The sequence below is a fragment of the Triturus cristatus genome, chromosome 2_2 (assembly GCF_964204655.1).
Source record: "Triturus cristatus chromosome 2_2, aTriCri1.1, whole genome shotgun sequence".
Taxonomy (NCBI): Eukaryota; Metazoa; Chordata; class Amphibia; order Caudata; family Salamandridae; genus Triturus; species Triturus cristatus.
In genome coordinates, this window is record NC_140582.1 from 534,850,905 (window position 1) to 534,873,216 (window position 22,312).

At 42.7% G+C, this 22,312-nt stretch overlaps 1 long non-coding RNA gene across 4 annotated transcripts in view; it reads left to right on the forward strand.

Moving 5' to 3' along the window:
- LOC146862465 (uncharacterized) overlaps positions 1-22,312 on the forward strand; it is a 306,932-nt gene that overhangs the window by 201,629 nt on the left and 82,991 nt on the right. For 3 of the 4 annotated variants that reach the window (XR_014978457.1, XR_014978461.1, XR_014978459.1), the window contains one exon: positions 16,607-16,694. The exons of the other annotated variant lie outside the window; for it this stretch is intronic. This is a non-coding gene — a long non-coding RNA (uncharacterized LOC146862465). The remainder of the gene's footprint in view (positions 1-16,606; positions 16,695-22,312) is intronic. 4 annotated transcript variants of the gene reach the window in all.

Consider the following 22,312-nt stretch of genomic DNA (forward strand, 5'->3'; position numbering starts at 1 on the left):
ACTACTTTATAGGCCCCCTGGGTCTAGAGCTAATTTTTGCTCAGAACTTTTTAGAATTTTGGAGCCTTATTTTGGTAGACCCCATCTCACTATTCTGGGCGACATTAATTTTCACCTAGAGGATGTTACTTCGAAAGAGACCTGCTCTCTGCTTAATTCTCTGGAGGCATGTGACTTTGTACAACGAGTTCTCCACCCGACTCATAAGGCGGGGCATATCCTTGACGGGATCTTTTCCAACGACCCTAGATTAGGGGTTGGGACACCGGTCCCGATTACCTGGTCTGACCATTTAGCAGTCCCGCTGTTTCTAGACATTCCCTGCCCCGTTGCCATTGTGGGCTCTGGTAAAAAACAATTCAAAAGGAGCTTCAAAAATTTTACTAAGGAGGCTGTAGCCCCTTTTATTCTCAATGCCCATATTTCAACTCAGCGGAAGGTGGATGAGTCGGCCCAAGAACTTGCTGATGCCATCACCAGAGCCGCTGACGAACTAGCTCCTCCTTCCCTGAAAGCTGCAGCTAGACAGAAGCCAACTGCCCCCTGGTTTTCCGTCGATCTGAGGCTTCTCAGACAAACTTGCAGACAGAAGGAACGTAGGTGGCGTAAATCCTGGGATCTCAAGGATAGAGAAGGCTATAAGAGCCTACTACGTGAGTACAAAAAGAGAGTCATTAAGGAAAAACAGGATTATTTTTCCAATTTAACCTGTTCTTTAACATCCTCCAAAGAGCTTTTCAAAATAGTGGACTCTTTGTGCTCTCTCCAGGCCCCCGATCCTGTAGTAGCTTCCCAGGAGCTATGCAATGATATATCAGACTTTTTCTACAAAAAGATAGATGATATCTACATAGCTCTAAAGTCGCAGGGGAACTCGCTTAATGCCGAGGATTTCTCCCAAATTAAACATCTGGAAGCTTGGACTAAAGAATCCTCTCACTCCCTTGATCATTTCCCTGCCCTTTCGCTAGAGGATCTTAATAGCCTGTTGGACAATACTAAATCGTCATCTCCACTCGATCCAGTTCCTCTGAAAGTACTGAAGAACTGCAGAGAGATCATTCTTCCTTCGATGCTGGAAGTCATGAATGGAGCATTGGAACAGGGCATCTTCCCGTCACTTTGGAAGAAAGCCATCGTGAAGCCGCTGCTGAAAAAGACCACCTTGGACCCTGGAGTACTGAAGAACTTTAGACCCATCTCTCTGCTGCCGGCCCCTGCTAAGATGTTGGAGACCCATTTGAATTTCCATCTTTCAAACTTCCTCGATACCTCTGGTTTCTTGGACGGGTCCCAACATGGCTTTAGAAAGCTGCATAGCACGGAGTCTGCTTTGACGAAAGTCATGGACAACATCCGCAGAAAAGTGGATTTGGGTCTAACCACCGTACTGGTGCTGCTGGATCTTTCAGCAGCATTTGACACCCTGTCTCCCCTTACTTTAACAACTAGGTTAAGGGAGGCAGGGGTAGAAGGACCGGCACTCAGTCTCCTGAGCTCCTTTCTTCAACAACGAGAGCAGCGTGTCATGCTAGGTGAATACCTCTCCCCCGCTAAGTCTTTGCAATGTGGGGTGCCACAGGGGTCGGCATTGAGTCCGACCCTGTTTAACATCTACGTGGCCCCACTTGCAAGACTAGTAAGATCTCAGGGGATGGAGGTAGTGTCGTATGCCGACGACACGCAGATTATGGTATCCCTGACTCACTCTGTGGGTGAAACCGCTTCTAACTTTAGGGCCTGCATGCAACTTGTTGCAGAGTGGATGATTGCCAACTCCCTAAAGTTGAACGGGGACAAGACAGAGGTCCTGGTCTTTGGCAAGGACCAGGGCATATGGTCAGATGATTGGTGGCCTCCTTCTTTAGGTAGCTGCCCAACACCAACACAATCTGCCAGGAACCTAGGCGTCATCTTCGACACCCAGCTCTCCATGGAGCTTCAGGTCAACAGAACGGTGGCTACCTGTTGGGGAGTCATCAAGACCTTGAAAAGAATCGTACACTACTTGTCCCCTCAGGCACGGAAACAGGTGGTGATCGCCCTTGTTGGCTCAAGGCTTGATTACTGCAACTCAGTGTACGCCGGGGCCAACAAGGGCCTGCTTCAGCGTTTGCAGGTCATACAAAACGCGGCAGCGCGGTTTGCTCTCGCTTTGCCCTGGCTGGCCTCGATGATCTTAGCGAGGAAGAACCTCCACTGGCTCCCCATCCCCTCAAGGATCACTTTTAAACTCCTCTGCCTTACATATAAGGCTTTAACTGCAGGCCCGGCTGATGCCCTTGGATCACTTCTCTCTAGATACGTTCCGAGTAGATGTCTCCGATCCAGTGAGCTTAATCAACTGGTAATTCCCAGAGCCAAGAAGGCTAGATGGGGGAGCAAAGCTTTTTCCATACTGGCTCCTCTGATGTGGAATTCACTCCCCCTGGAAATCAAATCACTGCCCTCCCTTGACCTCTTTAGGAAGTCATTGAAAACTTGGCTCTTTATCAATGCTTACCAGTAGGCTCTGTTTCTTTTCGCTCACAGTCTTTATTTGGATTAGGCGCCTTGACGCCCATTGGGCATAGCTGCGCAATATAAATAATGTTTCATTCATTCATTCAACAAGACCTTTTTACTCACTTATACAAAGCACTGCACAATATCGGACCAACATACCTTGACAACCAAATACACTTTCACCAACCCCCCCAGATTCCTATGCTCAGCCACACTTGCACTCGCCCACACCTTCCGCATTCATGAGAACAGAATGGGAGAATGATCCCTCTCCTACATCACTCCCAAAACCACAATGCTCTCCCACAATACATGAGAATCTCCTCCTTGATTTTCGGATTTCGCAAGAAGCTGAAGACCTAGCTATTCCATTAACTTGGTGAGGTCCTGCTCCTTCACACCTGCCCAAAACATCTGGATGCATTTGTGATTGCCATGCTATACAAGTCTACATAGCATAACATAACAAGCTCTGAAAGACTTCTGCCTGTCAGCAGGGCTGGAGGCCAAGGCCTGCTGGTCTCCCTGCTGGGTGAGGGGCCATCACCCAGGGAAAACCAAGTTCATCTGTCCTGGAGCCTGAAGCAACAGTGCCTGCGAGGAAGAGGAGAGGATTGCAGGGAGTGAGGTCCAGTGGGTATCCCTACCGAGAGGACTCCCTGAGTGGGGAAAATGAACGCGCAAAGTCATTGCATGTGTGCAGGAATGGTCCAGCAAACCCCATATTCCAGTAGAGGGCTGCCGTGATCTAAGCTGCATGAAGAGCACTGTGCGGGATTCATTACTGCACCACGTTGACCCCATATGCCAGAGGGGCCCACCGGTGAACTTATTAGGGGCAGGAGCGTGAGACTTCTGTCTGACAAGATTGGTGACCTGGTATGCCAGGAGGGGCCACAGTAGTGAGGGTGATCACACCAGAGGAATCTACACCCAATTGGGAGAATTGTGGCAACTCCGTTTGCCAGGAGGGGTTGCCGGTAAAATTGTGGAAAAGCGTTCGGGTCGTGGCCTGGACGAGAGGATTGCTGCTATGACTGGCAGGTACCTGAATGATTCTATGATGATTGCAAGGACACCAAGGAAGATATCACACCCTCGCTGAAGCTCCATTTTTTGGGAGCTGGAGAAACCCTCTCCCTTGTTAGAGGAAAAGTGACTTACCTCGTCTTGGTTGAGCAGGAAAAGCTCCTATTGCTGGAGGAACCCTCAGCATTGCTCGGAGGAGAGAGCCTGGGCCTGCTGGATGCTGCCATGTGAGCTGCAGGCAGCCCCGTCTTTACTGAACAGGATGTGGAAACAGGAGCACTAACAGAGAGGGCATTCACTATACCACTGAACAAAACAAGACCGCAACTGAGCATGGGGGCTCTGGGTTCTCACTGCTAACAGTGCTACAGCACAATGGATGCTTTTGACTAATAAATAAGTCAAAGAGAAACTCTTGAGTACAACTTACTAGTACGCATACCCTGGATGCGACTACCAGTGAATGGAGAATAGCCCCAAACAAGTTGCAAGGCAGGGGGGGGGACAGGGATTGGACTGACATGTACTAAAGCGACAACCGCAAAGGGAGTGTGTTATTGCATAGTAGTCAATAAATCAATGGTCTTGTAAAGCACAACTAATCACCTGTAAGGGTTCAAGGTGCTGAGGGGGGCGGGGGCAACTGTTCAGTTCAAGAGCCACGTCTTGAGGTCCTTCCTGAATTGAAGGAGAGATGGAGATTGCCTGAGATGCAGAGGTAGGGAGTTCCATTTCTTTGCAGCGTGGTAGGAGAATGACCTTTCTCCAGCAGTGGTCCTGCAGATCCATGGGATGGTGGCCAGGGCCTGATAGCCGGAGCGGAGATGTCTGGTGCGAGTGTGGAAGAGAGGCGGTGGTTGAGGTATGCGGTCTCAGCGTTGTGGATGGCTTTGTAGGTGTGTGTGAGGGGTTTGTAGGTGAGTATTGTTATTCTTTTCATGTGTATGGTTAAAAATAGAATACTTTTTGGACTTATAAAAGTAAGTATTGGACTGGACACCCAAGGGAGTCTTTAACTGCTCAACCACAGCTAAAACTGATAGTCAAGTGCAGAAGGTGTACTTGGCTTAATGGCTCGGGATCCAAAGTAGGTCCTCCCCAGGACATCAGGAGTAAAAGGCCTCAACCACTAAGGTTGGTCCCAGTAGCCCCTGCTTGACCCGTGGCCCCTTGAAAGGGGTTCTAACAGTTGAGGGTATGCGGTGGGGAGCCTAAATTTTAGGAGCCCAAGATGCAGAGGTGCCATTGGCTATTTGCAATCTGCTCCACAACTGCAATAATTCCACTATTTTCATTTCTATGCACAAAGGTGATATGCATAGGCAATTGAGAACATAGGTTTGGGAATTGACCTCAGCACCATGTCCATAAATCAGAAGGAATTATGTGGAGGCAGAAGATGGAGAATTTCCAGGATGAGGGACAAATAGGTCTTTGCTAATTTCTTTAGGGACCACTTTGAGATACTGGGTGAAAAAGATGAGGCCGTAGCTCGCTCATGGGAGGGAGCCATAGTAGGATCCCAGCAAGAGAGTGCTCTGGATTCAGGATCTAGGATCCCTTAGCTCAGATCTATCACAGACACACTCCGAGTCTGTCCCCTAATGCATTTTTGCAGTATTTCACCAAAACACTCACCACCTTTAGTTTCTAGAATATCTCAGGTGCGTACACCACCCCGAATTTCTAAGTTAGCTGTTAATTTATTGTTTGTACTGTGTGCACATTGAGTTATGAGTCTTATTCACTTACTTATATCTGCACTTCCCACCGAGGGAGTCTTTGACTGCTCGTCCGCAGCTACCACTGATAGTCAAGTGCAGAAGCGGTGCTTGGCCTAATTGCTCGGAATCCATAGTAGGTCAGGCCCCAGGACATCAGGAATAAAGGACCTAAATCACCACGGCTGGGTCCAAAAGCCCATATGCCCTGTGGCACTCTGAAAGGGATTCTGACACACACATGCACACACAGTACATCCATTAATAAGCCCTACGTTACTGTCTAGTTTTCAGTTTCACACTTCTCAGCCAACACGTTCACAGTCATTCACTCAAACTGACTCAAACACTCCTCTTCACTTCGCCTCATTCTCTCCAACATCACTTCCAATGCGACTAACTGATACCCTAGCTTTGTCTCTCAAGATTTTGATATCCAGGGTGAGAAAACTGTCAAAGAGCAAGTCAATGCTTGCGTGTAGTACCCATGTGTAAATATAATTTATATAATTTTAAAATTATTTATGACTATTGAAGAAAGAAATGTCTATTGTCTATGTAACTAAAATATGAAAGACCAGTAAAACATTGAGAACATTTCAATAAAAATGGTGATGCACAAGTCCATATTTCTGTAAAAAAAAAACCTGCTAATAAAACCAAAAAGCATTGGGAAATGCAATAGGTCTAGTGTTGGCTGTCAGCCCTTAGGGTTTGTTTCTTCTTGGGTTTTTTTGTCATGATTTTGGTAAAAAACTTATTGTTAGGGAAGCTGCCAGACAATAGTCAAGCTAAAAAGAATTAGCTAAAAGGAAAAAAAGAATGTTCTCAAAAAGAACATATTGCGATAGTAGTCCCTGGCACTGAAGGAAACTATTATGTGTGTGGATGTGCTTTTCAGGAAAGGCCAAAATGAGATCACTCACAATTAATTTAGCCAATGGCGGAAGTGGGCTTATTCACTGCACCATGTTTAATGCTGTAGTGGGCAGAAGAAAACTGTGAATACCACGACAATAGTCCTTTCGATCATATGGTCATAAGGGTTGTATGATGCTCTCATTACTAATCATGGTATGCATATATTTTTCTGGTAAAGTCAAAAGGACTTGGCTAACGCCAGATCTACTAAAAGGAAACAAGCACTGGCAAAGACAATAGGTCCCAGCAATCCGAGCGCTATAAGCGCTGTCAATGTCTTTTAGCCATGTTGAATAGCAACAGCATGCCTGAAAGTCATGTAAAAAGCACTATCTGAACTCACATATTGAAAGCGCTTTCATGTGTGATAATGAAGAAAAAGGTTTTGGTGAAACAAAATATTTGGGCAAGAGCACCCTGCACTGTATTCTGAACTCACCCCGCCATTTACGTAACCAGAGATGCCACATGACTACGAAGGAGCACCAGAAGCGCAGGCGGGGATGGAGGTGGGGGGGGCTCATCTAACACCCACACACCCACAGACATATTGAGACACGCAGTGACAGAGGGATTCAATGATTTAGTGACACACGCACATGCACTGAGGCTTGCAAGTCGAAGCATGCAGGGATGTACATTGACATATAGGTGTCCACACAGTGACAGAACACACAGCGACTGAGACACATACATAAAGTGACAGTGATGTATATAGAGGTCCAATTCAAGGAACACACACATACGCAGCGACAGGAAAAAGTACAAACACAGAAAACCTTATTGGCATAGGACACATGCAGAGATAACTACACAGTGAAGGAGGTAAACAAAATAAACATATGAATTGACAGACACACAAAAATCACTTGATGCACACGTTGTAAGTTAAAAAACAAAAAACAAAAACTAACATCGAATCAGGCACACAGACCGTGACAAAGGAACACCTAGTAGCAGGCACACTAAGGGACAGTGACAACGATAGACACAGTGTCACACACTCATGCACACAAAACGTGCATATTGAAAAGAATGTATGAGATGACAAGTAAGCAGAGTGACAGAAACAGAAAGGCACAAATTGATTGATACAAACCAGCCTGACAGTGACAGGAGAATCTGAAAAGAGGGAGGGATGTGTGGCTCTGTCCCTCTGCTCCCCTCTCCTCTGAAAAGCATGTCTGAGGGCCGTTCAAATGGGACAAGCGTTGAGATTCCAAAATGCCTTCACTAGAGATGGGACCTACAATGACATGGTGACAAGTAAACATACATCAACACACAGGTAGTGACTGGAGCACACACTATAGTGATGTACGGACACTGACAGATAGGCACACACACACAAACATACAGGAAAAGACACACTGTGATGCGCATGACAGAAATGTAAAGCGACTGACACACACAGTGACAGTTACGCTCAGTGGCACACTCATGATAGACGTGTAATGGCAGGTACATGGCGACGCACACTGGAAGGCTTAAATACAAACACACACAGTGAAGTGCACACAATATGTACAGACTGTGACACTCAAGTAAATGTGTTGAGCACAATGTAAGATATGCACATGCAGACACTCACAGTGACATGTGTCCCCTCCACAATCACGGCAAAAGTAGTTTCCTTCAAACTCCATGCCCTGAGCCCCTTCGAGACTCGCACACTCAGACAGAAGTAGGCAGTGATAACACCCTCCAACAGATTAGGCATAGCACGGACACACACAATAGTCATAAACACACCCTAACAGTGATTGTACCCACCATAAGCAATCACAGAGAAAGACGCCCCTCCACTTCCCCTTCTAAATGCACATTGAGACAGAGGTAGGCACATTGACAGGCGTGCAAACATACAAACTCACACAGCAGTCCTCACACACGGGAGCCCTCGTCCACCTAGGTGAGCTGCAGCGTTGCCCACACCGGAGCCATTGTGAGCCATGGATCGGAGGAACTGAGTGTGAGAAGAGCTCGGAAAGACAGAAGGAGGAGAGCAACGAGATGAGCAGCTAGGCAGAGGAGCGCTGCAGTGCAGGAGGAGAGAGGCGGAAATAGAGTATGGAGGCTCCCAGAAACCAGGGAGGAGTAGTAGCGAGTGGAGCCAGGCGGCATTGAGCAACGAGGTAGAAGAGGACTGAGGAGCCTGGGAGAGCTCTTCCAGGGGCACTGTCAGTCATGCAACGAGGAAGAAGAGGGCTGAGAAGCCTGGGAGAGCCCTTGCTAGAGAACTGTGAGTGATGAAGTTTGCAGCGAAAAGAAGAGCACTTGTAAGAAGTGCTCAAAGAAAAAAGTAGCTCCTAAGATGGGAGCAGTGGATGGAGACAAGTACTTGGTCCATGCTCTGGGAGGGAGCCAAACACAGGAAGAGGCATGATGCTTTTATGCTCTGGACAAACGGGAATGAAGGATATGAGAGCAACGAGTGGTCAGCCTATGGGAGGGCTGAAACCCACTAAATTGTAAATAACATGTCTCTTCAAGACAGAGCATGTGCTGTGTAGCCAAGGCATAGAAAGGTACTGCTTTTAACATTATCTTCTGCATTTGAACATAATAAAAATATTGTACCTCTCTTGCAACCATATGTTGAAAAATGCATGCCCGTTCATACATTGATGTGCGTTTCTGTAATTTGTACGCCTCATTGTCAGATTGTATGCCCTCTTTTGTTATTTGAGTTGTTGCTGGGCTGACTCGTGTTTTAACGGTATCTTAGATGTGCAACAAAGTAGATGAATTAGAGATTGGATACGAATCGACTAAGAAGATCCATATTGATTTTCTAACTGGTGGTGGATCTCTTGTATTCCTTATAGTGTGCTGGTAACAATATTCCCTTCATATGTGACGTTCATAGAAGTGTGGACATTGATGCACTTTAATCATTGCTGTAGGTATGGCTTTTTTTAAATAAGGTGACAAACCTCCATGCAGTAAGTAGCTGGGACTCCAAGTAATATGACTCTCTGTTGTGGTCTCGGGTGACTCCTCTCAAATATCTGTCTGTTGATTTCAATGATTGGTTCATGGGCAACCGAACCAGGGAGAGGTAAAGCACCAGTTTTATTAATCTACTTCGGGGTATGTGAGATGGAGCAAAACCTTAGTATCCCTCTAAAATATTTATTAACTGAAAATATGTTAAAAGAAAACTCAGGTAGGCACAACTTCATTAAATGTGTACCAACTGATGAAAATAAATCTCAAACAAGGGCTCAAGTATAACTTAATGATTAGACATGAAAATAACAGAAATGATGCTTCACCTTTGCAATGAATGGGGAGCACATTAATGTTTGCACACGTGCTTGGTTTGTAGTCCAAGGTGCCAATGATAATAAGCTTGTTAGGCGGAATTTCGAGACTAAAAGCTTTTCAAGCAGGGAAAATACGCCGTGTCTTTTCCTGTCTGGAATAAATACATTTAAATGAAGGAAGCAAACCCAGAGGGCATAAAAATAAAAATTACAAAGAGCAAATTTCTAAGTTGAAGACAAAATTAAAATATCAGTATGACTTATTCTATCCATGCCTTCATAGAGAATATCCGGACTCCTACAGAAGTTGCTTTTAAATCAACAGCATGTGCACCATGCCTAAGTAAATACAGTCTGAAGAAAAAAAGACACCACACTATGGGGCAGATTTATGTTAGACTTGCGCCACTTTTACGCCGCCATTGCGTCACTTTTGTAACGCAGCGGCGGCGTAAACCCTGCGCCACGTTACGCCCTATTTACATCGTGACGCATCTATGGAGATGTGTCACGGTGTAAAGCCCTGCGCCACATTATCCTGCGTCAGGTTTAATGTATGCAGGGTGGGCGTTCCAGCGGATAAAGCCTCGGAAAAGTGACGCAGTGAAATCTACAAGATTTCACTCAGTCACTTTTCCGACGCTGCTGCGTCAAAACCTTGCGCCTGCTTGAAGCAGGCGTAAGGCATGACGCAGCATGTAAGGTATGGGCAGCCCCTAAACATTGCTGGAGTTGCGTCGTGCTTGCGACACGACTCCAGCAATGCGCCGCCCTTACGCCATCAGATGCTTCACGCATCTGTTTATCCTTGCTCCACGATGCACTGCATTGTAAATGCGGCACATCTATGGTGGCGCAAGGGTAAACTTGCGTGACGCATCTTTCCTGGCGCATCCCTGCTGATTTGCAGGGATGCGCCAGGAAACATAAATCTGCCCCCATATATTTAACCAGGAAAGAAAAATAGTGAATAACTGTAGCTCAGACTGACTGCTTAACTATCCAAGGTACACAACTGAAGGGAATACATCAATAAATATGCTACTGTATTTTACCTAAAATCTAAACTTTTATTATCCAAAGCAATGCCATTTATTAGGTCTCGCCTGACCCAGCGCATGCGCTGGTCTGGCGAGATTTATTGAGAGGGCTCCAAAAAGTGCTACCAGGCCAGCCTAGAGCCACAGTGCATGTGCGCGGGCGCGTGCGCCGCTTTTACCGCGATTACTTTCACTTTCGTGGCTGCTTGGCATAGCCAATAGGTCTCGCTTTTGGGACCTTATAAGTATTCAGTTATGCAACTGTTGCATGGCTAAACACTTATAAGGTCCCAAAGGCGAGACCTATTGGCTGTGCCAATGCTTGTTTTTGTATGCTATACTTCTTGGTAATTGCAATACAGGTTTAGCAATTTTCGTTTCCCTCACTCGTGGTACTGTATGCAAATGTAAAAGTAAATATGCAGTACTTTTTCGTCCATCTTCCTTATCCCATTCCTAACTAACTGAGGGTTGACCCGATGTACAGGCAGAATTCACCTATTCTAGTTTAAACCAAAAACTAAGACGTGTTACTTTTACATCAGTCCCTCTCCTTGGCTTCTTCTATCATTTCTTGCCTCAAAGGCAGGGACTGCCATACTGACTTTCATTTTTTCTACCTTATGATCATGCAGTGGAGTGCCAATCTCTAGCACTGAGTGTTCTCTTTATTATATAGATTTGTTTATACTTATATCCTGTTTGCCATGCTCAGCGGGGTTTGACAGTCTTTTCTCTTTTGTAGGGACATAGTTCTGCTCATATTTTCCTGAGACAGAGGGCGCCAATGATTGTGCTCAAGCTAGTGGGGTGGATTTCCTTCTGTTAGTAACGTGGATTGAGCAGCCGTGGTCCTGCTGCAGCGGTCCCGGGTGATATCCCTGCTTTCGTTGGCCTCCGGCCATTGCAGGGCTTTGTTTCCTGGGGTAATGGAGCTCCAACACAAAGGCAAGGCAGCTTCTTACGCGCCCTTGTTGAAGTGTATTGCAAGGCCTGTGCAAGTCTCTGCCTTGCTATGTGGGGTAGAACAGGGCATAACAGATCTAATTTTGGGCGACCAGTGCCAATACCTGACTTTCAGATGGCCCAGTCTTGCAAATTCCCAAGTGAGCCAAGTTATCTGGATCCCATACAGACTCTCTGTTGCAGGAAGTGTTTGCCAGTTTCTGGGGAGCTTAAGATGTATAAGGCTTGGAAGCAGCTTGCTGCTGCTGTTCGTCTGACTTGTCATTATGAAGACTGGTGAGCACTTGCAGACGCTACACTTTTGCGAACAGAACTGCTCTTCTGATTCACATCCCTCTAGCGGGGAAGGAGGCAGTGTACAGATGTATTTCCCTCTAGACCCTGTTGAAGCAACACACTAATAAAGCTGTAATAGACGCTCTGCAGGTCGATAAAAGTGTCTAACAGCCTTTTCTGTCATTCAAAATGGTAACTCTTCAGACCATCACCCTAATAATCTCTTCAGGGGATTTTCTGGCATCACTGGATCTCATGGATGTTTACATGCATGTTCCAATCCATCCAGATGTGCCGATGTTTCTTTGTTTCAGTGTCCTGGAAAGGAATTTCTAGATCCAGGTGGTGCAATTAGGTCTAGTTTCTACACCAAGGATCTTTACAAAGATCCTGGCTCCCTTGGTGGATATGCTTTACTCCACAGGGTGCACAGGCGTTCCTATATCTAGAGGACTACCTAATCTGTGCCTATCCTTTTTCCAAAAGATTAAAATATATTCTTCAAGTCTGCAAGGTTTCATGGGTCCATGGGTTTCTAAACCATTGAATCATCATGTGTCTTCCCAGCACCTGCAGTTCATTGGGGCAGTATAGACTTGGGTCAGCATTTACTTCCACTTCCCAAAAAACGGAGGCAGGTTCCAAGTCTATCATCCCTGTTGGAACAGTCCATTGCAACTGCTAAGACTACATGAGCCTTCAGGTGGGAGACGGCAGCCTGTCTAATAGTGGTTCCTTGGGCCAGTTCTCTCCTCTAACCACTGGTTCAACATCTTCTGTCTCTGACAACACAGATCTGCCAGGCCTTTCAAGAGCGGCTACTCCCACAGAGCCTGAGCAGGAAAGTATATTTGGTTCCACCACTTACTTTGATCCTAACTACAGTTGCCAGCAGCGAAAGTTGTTGGATGAGTTTGGAGGAGGATTCTGTCAAGAGTCTTTGGGTTCAAGAGGAGCTAAAACACATTTTTGAGCTTGAAGGAGTTGACTGCCTTATAGTAGTCTCTGTTAAATTGTGTCCCTTCTTTGGTGTATTGGGCAGACAACTAGGTGGCGCAGGCATATTTTCTAAAGTTGGCAACCCTGGCTAAGTATATTGGTCTGTGGCCAGGGCTTAATTTTAATTTCCTGACAGCAACATCTGCTAGAGTGGGAAAATGAGCCTGCAGATTATTTGAACCTCTTCCTGGTTTGCCATTTTTTGTGTTGCAACTTATGTGTGGAGCTCACAGCCTAGTTCAAACAGTGTAGACGGAATCTATTCACTACAGAAAAGAACACTCCTCTGCCCAATGTTTGAACCTTGCATACTTCCTTGATGCTCTTGAAAGTAATGCATTTTCCCCCTCAGTGGCTTCTGGGTTTTATTTATTAATTCCCTCCATTTCTGTTGATTCTTAAAGTCCTTTGAAAGATTCAGGATGATTATGCAGTGGTTCTCCTACAAGCCCTTTGTTGGCACAGGTGGCCCTTGTGTCCTTCGGTTCTTCAACTCTCAAAATGCACAACCTAGATATTTCCCATGTCTCTGTTCTACAAAGTCCTCTCTCTTATGCCTCAGACTAGGGGTTGGAGCTTGAAAGGCTAAATCTTCAATTGCACAGTTGTTCAATAGGTACCACCATAAACAACATTCTCAGCATTCTGGGAGCCTCACAAACAAGGTGATAGTCCATTAGATTAGTCTTACTGAGTAACCCTTCTCATACATGTTACGTGAAGCACACTCAAAGTTCTATTGTCTTTCATTTCTTTAACAATGCAAGAATGCATCGGGAAACAAACTTGGTTACTTTTATGTTGAGAGACAAAGGAGTTCAGTCTTCGATGTGGAGCTAGGCATATAAATGTTGCTTAGCATTATACCTTACTTGGAATCAATTGGTTCTAGCAGAACCAGTACTAGGGCCCGATTCACAGAACTAACTTAAGACAAAATCCTAAACTTACTACCATTTTGGTATTCACAGAAGGCACTTACTCATTTTGGTATTCACAGAAGACACTTACTCACTTCGGTATTCACAGAAGATAGGAGTCCTAACTTTAGGACTCCTAAATGTCTTCTGTGAATACCGAAAGTCTTAAAATTAGGATTTTTCTCAGTTTAGGAGTCCTAAGGTTAGGACTCCTAACTATGCTACTACTAAACTGAGAAAAATCCTAATTTTAAGGCTTTCGGTATTCACAGAAGGCATTTAGGAGTCCTAAAGTTAGGAGTCCTAAATTTAGGACTACTAAATTGAGAAAAATCCTAATTTTAAGACTTTCGGTATTCACAGAAGGCATTTAGGAGTCCTAAAGTTAGGAGTCCTAACTATACTACTACTAAACTGAGAAAAATCCTAATTTTAAGGTTTTCGGTATTCACAGAAGGCATTTAGGAGTCCTAAAGTTAGGAGTCCTAAATTTAGGACTACTAATTTGAGAAAAATCTTAATTTTAAGACTTTCAGTATTCACAGAAGGCATTTAGGAGTCCTAAAGTTAGGAGTCCTAACTATACTACTACTAAACTGAGAAAAATCCTAATTTTAAGGCTTTCGGTATTCACAGAAGGCATTTAGGAGTCCTAAAGTTAGGACTCCTAACTTCTGTGAATACCGAAATGAGTAAGTGCCTTCTGTGAATACCAAAATGAGTAAGTGCCTTCTGTGAATACCAAAATGGTAGTAAGTTTAGGATTTTGTCTTAAGTTAGTTCTGTGAATCGGGCCCCTAGTGAGGAGTTGCCATAGGCGTTACATTCATGGTCTTAGGAAGGGCGGTGTGTGTTCCATGATCAATAGATATAATCCAACCCGCAATCTAAGATCCGCCCACCTACACCTCTTGACAATACCTTCCTTCAGACAGAAACGATTCGGAGGATCCAGGTTCTCCATATTGGGCCCAAGATACTGGAATTCCATGTCCCTAGAGATCAGATCTTGCACAGACCTCATGACCTTCCGCAAACGACAAAAAACATGGCTCTTCAGACAGGCATTTGAGTAATCACGAGAATCAATTTCCATCTTTCAACTTCCCAAGCAGCGCCAAGAAACCAACCTGGTGTATGTGCGCTATACAAATTAGTTATAACATAACATAAAATAACAAGTGGGCAAAAGCAGCAAAATAAAAGTTTAATAGTAAAAATTATAATAAAAAAGGTCCTCACAGAGCCTATTGTCACATGGAAATCCTGCCCGTCTCTCTATGAGTAACTCTAAATTGTAATTCAACCCATAACATCAATACAAGAATATGCACTGCTCCAATCTCCATAATTCATACTATAACTATAAATAATACTACCGCGTTCTCACGGGGGAGCAAAGAGGGTTGGCCCAAGGATCTCTTCTACACTCGATATATCTACAGCTCTTCACATGTAATCACTCAGTAGGTCCTATGTGAGAAATAGAAAATCAACGGATCCACTTGTTAAAAACGAGTTATGTAGTTACAATTAAAAACATTTCATTGAAGGCAGAGTCAAGTACATTTAGTGGCACAAAGCAGAAAACTAGAAACTTATATTGTATAGTTCAAAAGGTAACAACATGAAAAGGTACCAACGGGGGAAGAACACAAGAAAGAAAAAGAAGAAGAAGAACAAGAAGAAATATAGAGGAGGGAGAAGGAAAACTCAGTAATGAAATGAATACATAACTTAAGCAAAACCTGGTACTCTTACTGGACAACTCTAATTAGCAAGCAATGTTATTCCCCTAAATGACTGGACATCTCGTCATCGGAGTTCAAACCCTGCAGTACATTAGTATCCAGCTCTAAAATATATCTGGGCTCTAGTTTACGAAGTTTATATATTCTGTCACTGCGCCTGATGGATTTAGGGATACGATCAATGACACAGAACCATAGAAGGTTCCTATTACTGCTATGGGCCTCCTCAAAGTGGCGAGCTACTGGGTATACTTTGTCTTGATTCTGAATTGCCTGCATGTATTCCACTATATGTTTCTTTGCTGGGACACAGTACTGCCCACAAAAGATTTGTCACAGGGACAGGTAAGTACTTAGACACAACAATCTGATAGACATGATAGATGTTTTTTAATATTCCTGTAAGTCTTGGTGACAGGGGTGAAGACTTTCTTTACATTGGTGCTAAATTTGCAGGCTTTGCAAAGAATCACTGTATACTGGACACCACAGGCTCGGTATAAGTTAGTTCATTCTCACATAATCTATCGCTAAAGGAGATCCATTTTCTAAAAGTGACCCTAGTGCGATCAGAATCTACATTATTAATAATTGTCTCAGTTTTCAGTATGCACCAATGTTTTGTGAGGCATTTTCTTATCTCTTGTGATTTGTTTTTGTAAGTAGTAATGAATCTAAAGGTGGCATTATCTTGGGTGCTCTCTTCAGTTCAAGTGGCTAGAACCGCTTCCTGACTCATGCTTTTCAGAAAAAAACTAAGGTTAAAGTGATGTTATAGTTAGGTGAAAATGCTAGTTAAAAATGTAGCATTTAAATAAAAAAAACAACTAAAATTCGCCAGTCATAGTTTACCAGGCTCACTAGAACGTTTGCCCCACCATGCCCAATATTGTCATTAATGTTGCCATTTGTGATGTTCTAAGTCACTGACCATGTTTGCACATTTGCACTTTTCAAATAATAATAAAATGCAAAAAAACTAACATGCACATTCTGGTGTGCAAATTACCAAAATGCTGATCAAGTTACACTCCGACCGTGCATCCTGAAATAATTGATCAATTGATCATCCAAGGATAAACTACCAAAATTACCAAAGCTAAGTCCATCACAGCTTTACATGAATCATTGTTTGGCAAATACCTTGGTGCAAGTTATCTATTCTAACTGCTGTCCATCTGTCTATCTATGCTTCTCTTTTTTCCCAAGGAAGAGACATATATAAGCAGTGCAGTGGAATCCTTTGCATCTTCACTTACAGCTGAGCATGGGAATGTAGGCTTAGCATCAGAGGCAGGTAACTTGTGTTTTTCAGGAAATTGTCTGAGGGTGTCCATTGCTGATTTGAGATACCATTGATTGATTGCTCATTACAAAGCCTACAGTTGACTTTAAGTTTAAATTAGTTTTCTTTCTTTATTACTGCTCACCATTTATCAGCAAACCCAAATGGCTGCACCCCATGACATTGTTTTGCTGTACCACACACATTGGTCTATTTAAGTGTTTTACTATTTACATTAGCTGCACACCAAATCTAAACATAAAGCATTTTGTCCTTTTTTATTTTTTCAAAACAAATATGTCTGTTGTGTTATTGATTCTTTTTTAAATCTGGAAAGTAGATTTCATCCTCCAATTCAGCACTATAGATGGCCAACAAGTGCAGTTGTTTATCTTCTAGGTCATCCACATTCCTGATGATCCAGTTCTTGTAAACTGAGACAGCCACTGTTAAAAATGGAATGAAAGTGGCCAGCACAGTTTTGAGAGATTGGAGGTCTACCAAACATTAAGACACAGGATAGGAGATCCAACCGACATTAAAAAACATACATGAAATATAAAAGCGATGATTCGTTACAATGATGGAACGATGAATGCAACAATAAGCTTAGTATATATGTAGCCATGGAATTATATGTACCTGTAATATTTATTACAGAGGACTTAGGCATGATTAAGTCCTTTCACTTTAAATATGTGAAGGAATTTTGATGATGTAGAAAATGTAATTTTATCAATTGTATTGGAGTGAGTAATATATGAATGGGAATGTTTGTTTGACAAGCGGGTTTTTGTTTTAGGACATGGGAGGAGGTAGTGGTCATGTACTGAATATACTTAAATGTGTACAGATGTAATATGACTGAGATATAAATCTAAATCTAAATCTTTATATATGGTAATTTTATATTACATTGAATGGAATCCTGATTTAAAAGTTATGTGAAATCTTCCACATAACGAGTGGGCTCCATATTAAATTTGATTGTGATTATTTAGAAGTTGATGAAGTACCCGTGACTGTCCAGCACATAGCATGTCAAATGGGTAGGTGGGTTTTTCTGAGCTAGTTCAAAGAAGCTCTTTGTCATTTAAATTGACAAATATTTGTTCCACCTTTTGCAAATGTTCCTACAGCATTGGCAACAATAGGGTAATTTCACTTATGCCACTGCCGTCCTTGCTGACTTCTGGTGTTAAAATCTCAAAAGGCATTCGAATTTGGATCAGACACTTCACTAGTCCTCATTTGTCAACCTCCATTTCGCAGTTGGATCCCCTTCAAGCAGGTGCTGCAGATTGTATAAGGTGAAGTTCCAACTGGTTGGCACCTTCTGTCTGAAGGATGTTGCAGGGAATCTATAAGCATGCTGAATGATCCTCAACTGCTTCCGGGATTTGAAAGAATTAGTGTATTGATTGCAAAGCTGGCGACATGTGACCATTACGGTCTTGTGACTACTGCCTCTATTTTGAGGATGTCCCACACAATTATTTTACTGCATTGAACTAAACATAGTATTCGGATGTATTCTCTATTAGGAATTGCCTTAACAATATAACTACCATTGTTAGTGGCAACAAATCCAATTCTGAGACTTCTGGGTTGAAACCATTCGTAGACTTTGCTATTAAATTCTTGCAAGATGTTTACAGCTGTATGTATTTTCTCCATGTTGTCTAATGCCCACGAAAAGCGCCTTCAATGGTAAGAACTGAGGCAGTGCTTAATTCGATCCAGTAGTTGCAGATGAGACCTACAGGCACTCATTTTTGGGGAAATTATCTTCTTTTTATCATCAGACAGACAAAAAAAAAGGGGGGGTAAAGAAGGAGGAAGAATAAAATGGAAAAACAATAACAAAGAAGGAAATCAAGAAAAAGAACCTGATACAATGAGAAAAGAGAAATAGAGTGGTGGTGGTAGGAAGAGGCATGAGGTGAAATCATGATTATGTAGCCCTAGTATTCTGCACCTCAGGCATTCAGTGGCTTCAAGCATACCTTGGGGTACCAGCACTTATTCTTGTACAAATTGACGACTGACCAGTGGCTAGCCTTTGCTTAGTCTCCTTGAAGGAAAACCAGTGTGCAGTGATGCACATATACAGGCTTATTCACAAAACTGTATTATGTAATACATTTAGTGGCACTACAATAGTACTGCTAATGTGCAGCAAAATGCTATTCACAAACCTACATGTGGAGGTTCTGCCTCCACCTTGCCTATCTTTTTCTGTGTGGAGATCTCTGCTGTGACTGTGGAGTCTCTGCATTCGCAAGCATATGTTTTTATAGATTATGTGTCAAGAACAGAGTGTAGTGGCTGAAAAATAGGGAATATTTACCAATAAAGGGGAAAAGATAAGGTAGTGGTAAGTGGAGGTTTAGAGAGAGACATACACCCACCCACAAAATCTAATTCACAAAATACACATCTAGAGTTACTACAGTTAAATTGGACCCATAAAACCAAAAAATGCACACTGGAACAGTGCTGGAGTAAATCCAGCACAACACAGGGCCAATCACTGATACTGCAACACCCTCCTATAGAAATCAAAAGAGGTAGGGACTTAAAAATACAGGAAATAATGTTTAATTAAAGTAAAAAATTTATACTATTTACAAATATTAAAAAAATGGAAATCTAATGTAAAAAATCATCAGAAAACACATTAAAAAAAAAGATTTTATTAACTGTTTTTGAACAAAAGAATTAATGTACCTAACTTTTCTAAAAATATAAATACATTATTTTTAATTAATTCAATACATCACTTTTAATCATTATTGGCACACAATAAAGATTTTTTAGAGGTAATTTTTTTAAGTTAGACTTCAAGAATTATTTCTTATTAAATGTAATATATTTGAATTAACTAAATATTTAATGCACAATTAACCAAAAATTAACCTAGTAGTGCTTCTGCATCTTTTAAAAATACTTTACCATAAATATATAAACTTAATTTACATTTATATTTAATGTAAAAATATTCCTTCTGTTTTTTTAAAAAGCATAAACGTTTTAACTTTTCCCTGTAAATGAAGTGATCCTAATTTTATTTGAACAAAATTAATGCTATTTTAATTTATATATTCAAAAAAGTTATTACATTGTTTTAAAATGAAATAATATTTGTTTTATTTTAATAATTTATTGGTATATATATAAAAAGATTAAAATATATCATTTCAGTTTAACATTATTTCCTGTGGGGTTCTATTTTAAGCCCCTATCTTCATGGTTTCTATGGGAGGGTGGTGCAGTATCAGTGTGCTGTGTGGAACTTACTACTACTCCTCTGTAGCTGTAGTAACTTTGGGGCACATGCATCAAGCCTGCATTTAGCGATTTCTAAATAGCGAATTTTACAGATTCGATATTTAGAAATTGCAAAATGCAATTCATATAGGAATCTAAAAAAAATGAGATTCCTTAAAATTGCTTAATTGTGACTCGCAAATTGCGAGCATACCCATTTATTCCTATGGGCCTAGAGGTCCATAGGAATCAATGGAAATTGCATGCACAATTTGCGAGTACTCCATAGGTACTAGCAAATTGCGCATGCAATTTCAAGGGCGCATGGGTTCCAAAAGGATACCCTGTTGCACCCCTGAAATTCCCCTTTTTCCACATGTTGCGCCCACACATGCCCCAAGGGCATGTGTGTTTGTAAAATATGACTTTGAAAAATGCACTTTAGTGCATTTTTTAAAGCAATCGCAAATTAACATCAACTTTAGTTTGATGGTAATTTGCAATTCCTAATAGGGAAATCACAATAATTTTTTGCTTAATGCATTGCATTTAAGGAATCGCTATTTGTGATTCCTTAAATGCAATCGCAATTTAAGAAATCGCAATGTTAGCGATTCCTTAAGTTGTCATTTTTGCATTTGGAATGATGCATCCCAGTGCTTTAAATGGGCCGGTACTCACCAGTACTGAGTACCGGCACTTCTTATTTTTATCACCCTGAGTACCGGCACTTCTCTATGGCTGTGGAGAGTACCGGTACTTATGGAGGGTAGGTGCATTGGCCTCTAGTGGTAGTAGCCTGTCTCTTTGTTCAGCCAAATCACTTTTATAGCCCTGAGCTGAGCCCCCGCTGAACTATTCAGCGAGGGCTCATATGCATGATATCCCAGTGTTCACCGTCATGCTGTGTTGCAAGGAATCGAGGCAGCCCGGTGACAGCACAATAAGAAAAGCCATGGGAGGTTAAAAGGGCTTTAATCCCGCCTGATTCTTTTGTGTGAGTGTCTGCTTATGTGTATCTGTTTGCCTGCTTGTGTGTGCGTGTTTTTGTGAGAGAAATATTACAAAATAAGGAACGGTTAAACTATCACTGTTTGACATTCATTTTAGATAACAAATTATTCTGATTTGTTTAAAGAAAGACATTTCTTGTGTGTGCTGCAACTAGTATATATGAGCCAATAAACTTCGCATTTCTTCCCTTTAGCCCCGACCCTAGCTCCGCCCACTCGCCACATTTAAATGAGTACCTGCACTATTTTTTCCCATTTAAAGCACTGATGCATCCCAAATGCAAAAATACAGGTCGCAAAGGGGCAGATTCTGCGAATCGTCCCGTTTGCGACCGGGTTTTTGGTTTTTGCATGGGGCCCATTAGGCCTAATTATGACTTTGGCGCAGTTGCGCCGGCTAGCCACCAACACATCTGTGACGAAGCCGCACAAGGGCTGCCGGCCTTATTACGAGTTGAACTCATGTAAGGCAGATGGTCGTTTGCCTTTCCCATGACGCTGCCTGGAAAACAGCCACCGCAATGGGAACAGCAAAAACTTTCCAGCACTTTGGGGGAATACAGACAAGATGTTCATGTTGTGCCCCCCTGAATGTATCCTCATGGCGTGAGACATGGGGGCCCTGTAGGGCCCCCTTTGTTCCTCTACCGCCAGCCTTTACATGGTGGGGCTTGTGCCATGAAATGTCTGTCGGTGGCAGAACTCAATATGCTCAGCAGGACTTTGTTAGTTCCGCTGAGCATCATACATTTTGGTGCAGCTCTGCCACCACCAGGGAACAACTGTTCCTTGGTGCAGCTGGTGGTCCTCCGCTGCAAAGACTTTTAAAGTCATAATGTGGTGGATGGTGGACTGCCACTACCGCTGCCCTTGTTATCAGACCCTTCGACTCTTATATTTGATCCACCCCTGGTTTAGGAGGTAGAAACATGCAAGTCTAAACTGTTATGAACCCCAATGTACCCCAATATAGGCCTCAGTAATTACATGACCTTTTACCTACATTTGTCCTACCATTGTTGAACAAAACGGGTCGGGCGCTGACCTTTCACCTAGTTAGGTGGTGCAAAAATGTCGAGTGGTTTTCTCCGAAAACTAGCCTCATTCATCATGCATGAGGATTCTTAGTATCACAGCAGAATTACCATCTTCTGCATAATAACTCTATATAAGGGTCACCACTATCATCATTCTTGGCGGACATGCCCATAGTACACATCTAGGTAAAACTCACAACTTTCCCACAAAGAAATGTGAAAAAAATATAAAATCTAAATTTGAGGTTTGCAGAGGATTCTGGGTAAGAAAATGTTGGGGGATCCACACAAGCCACACCTTTTTGCACTC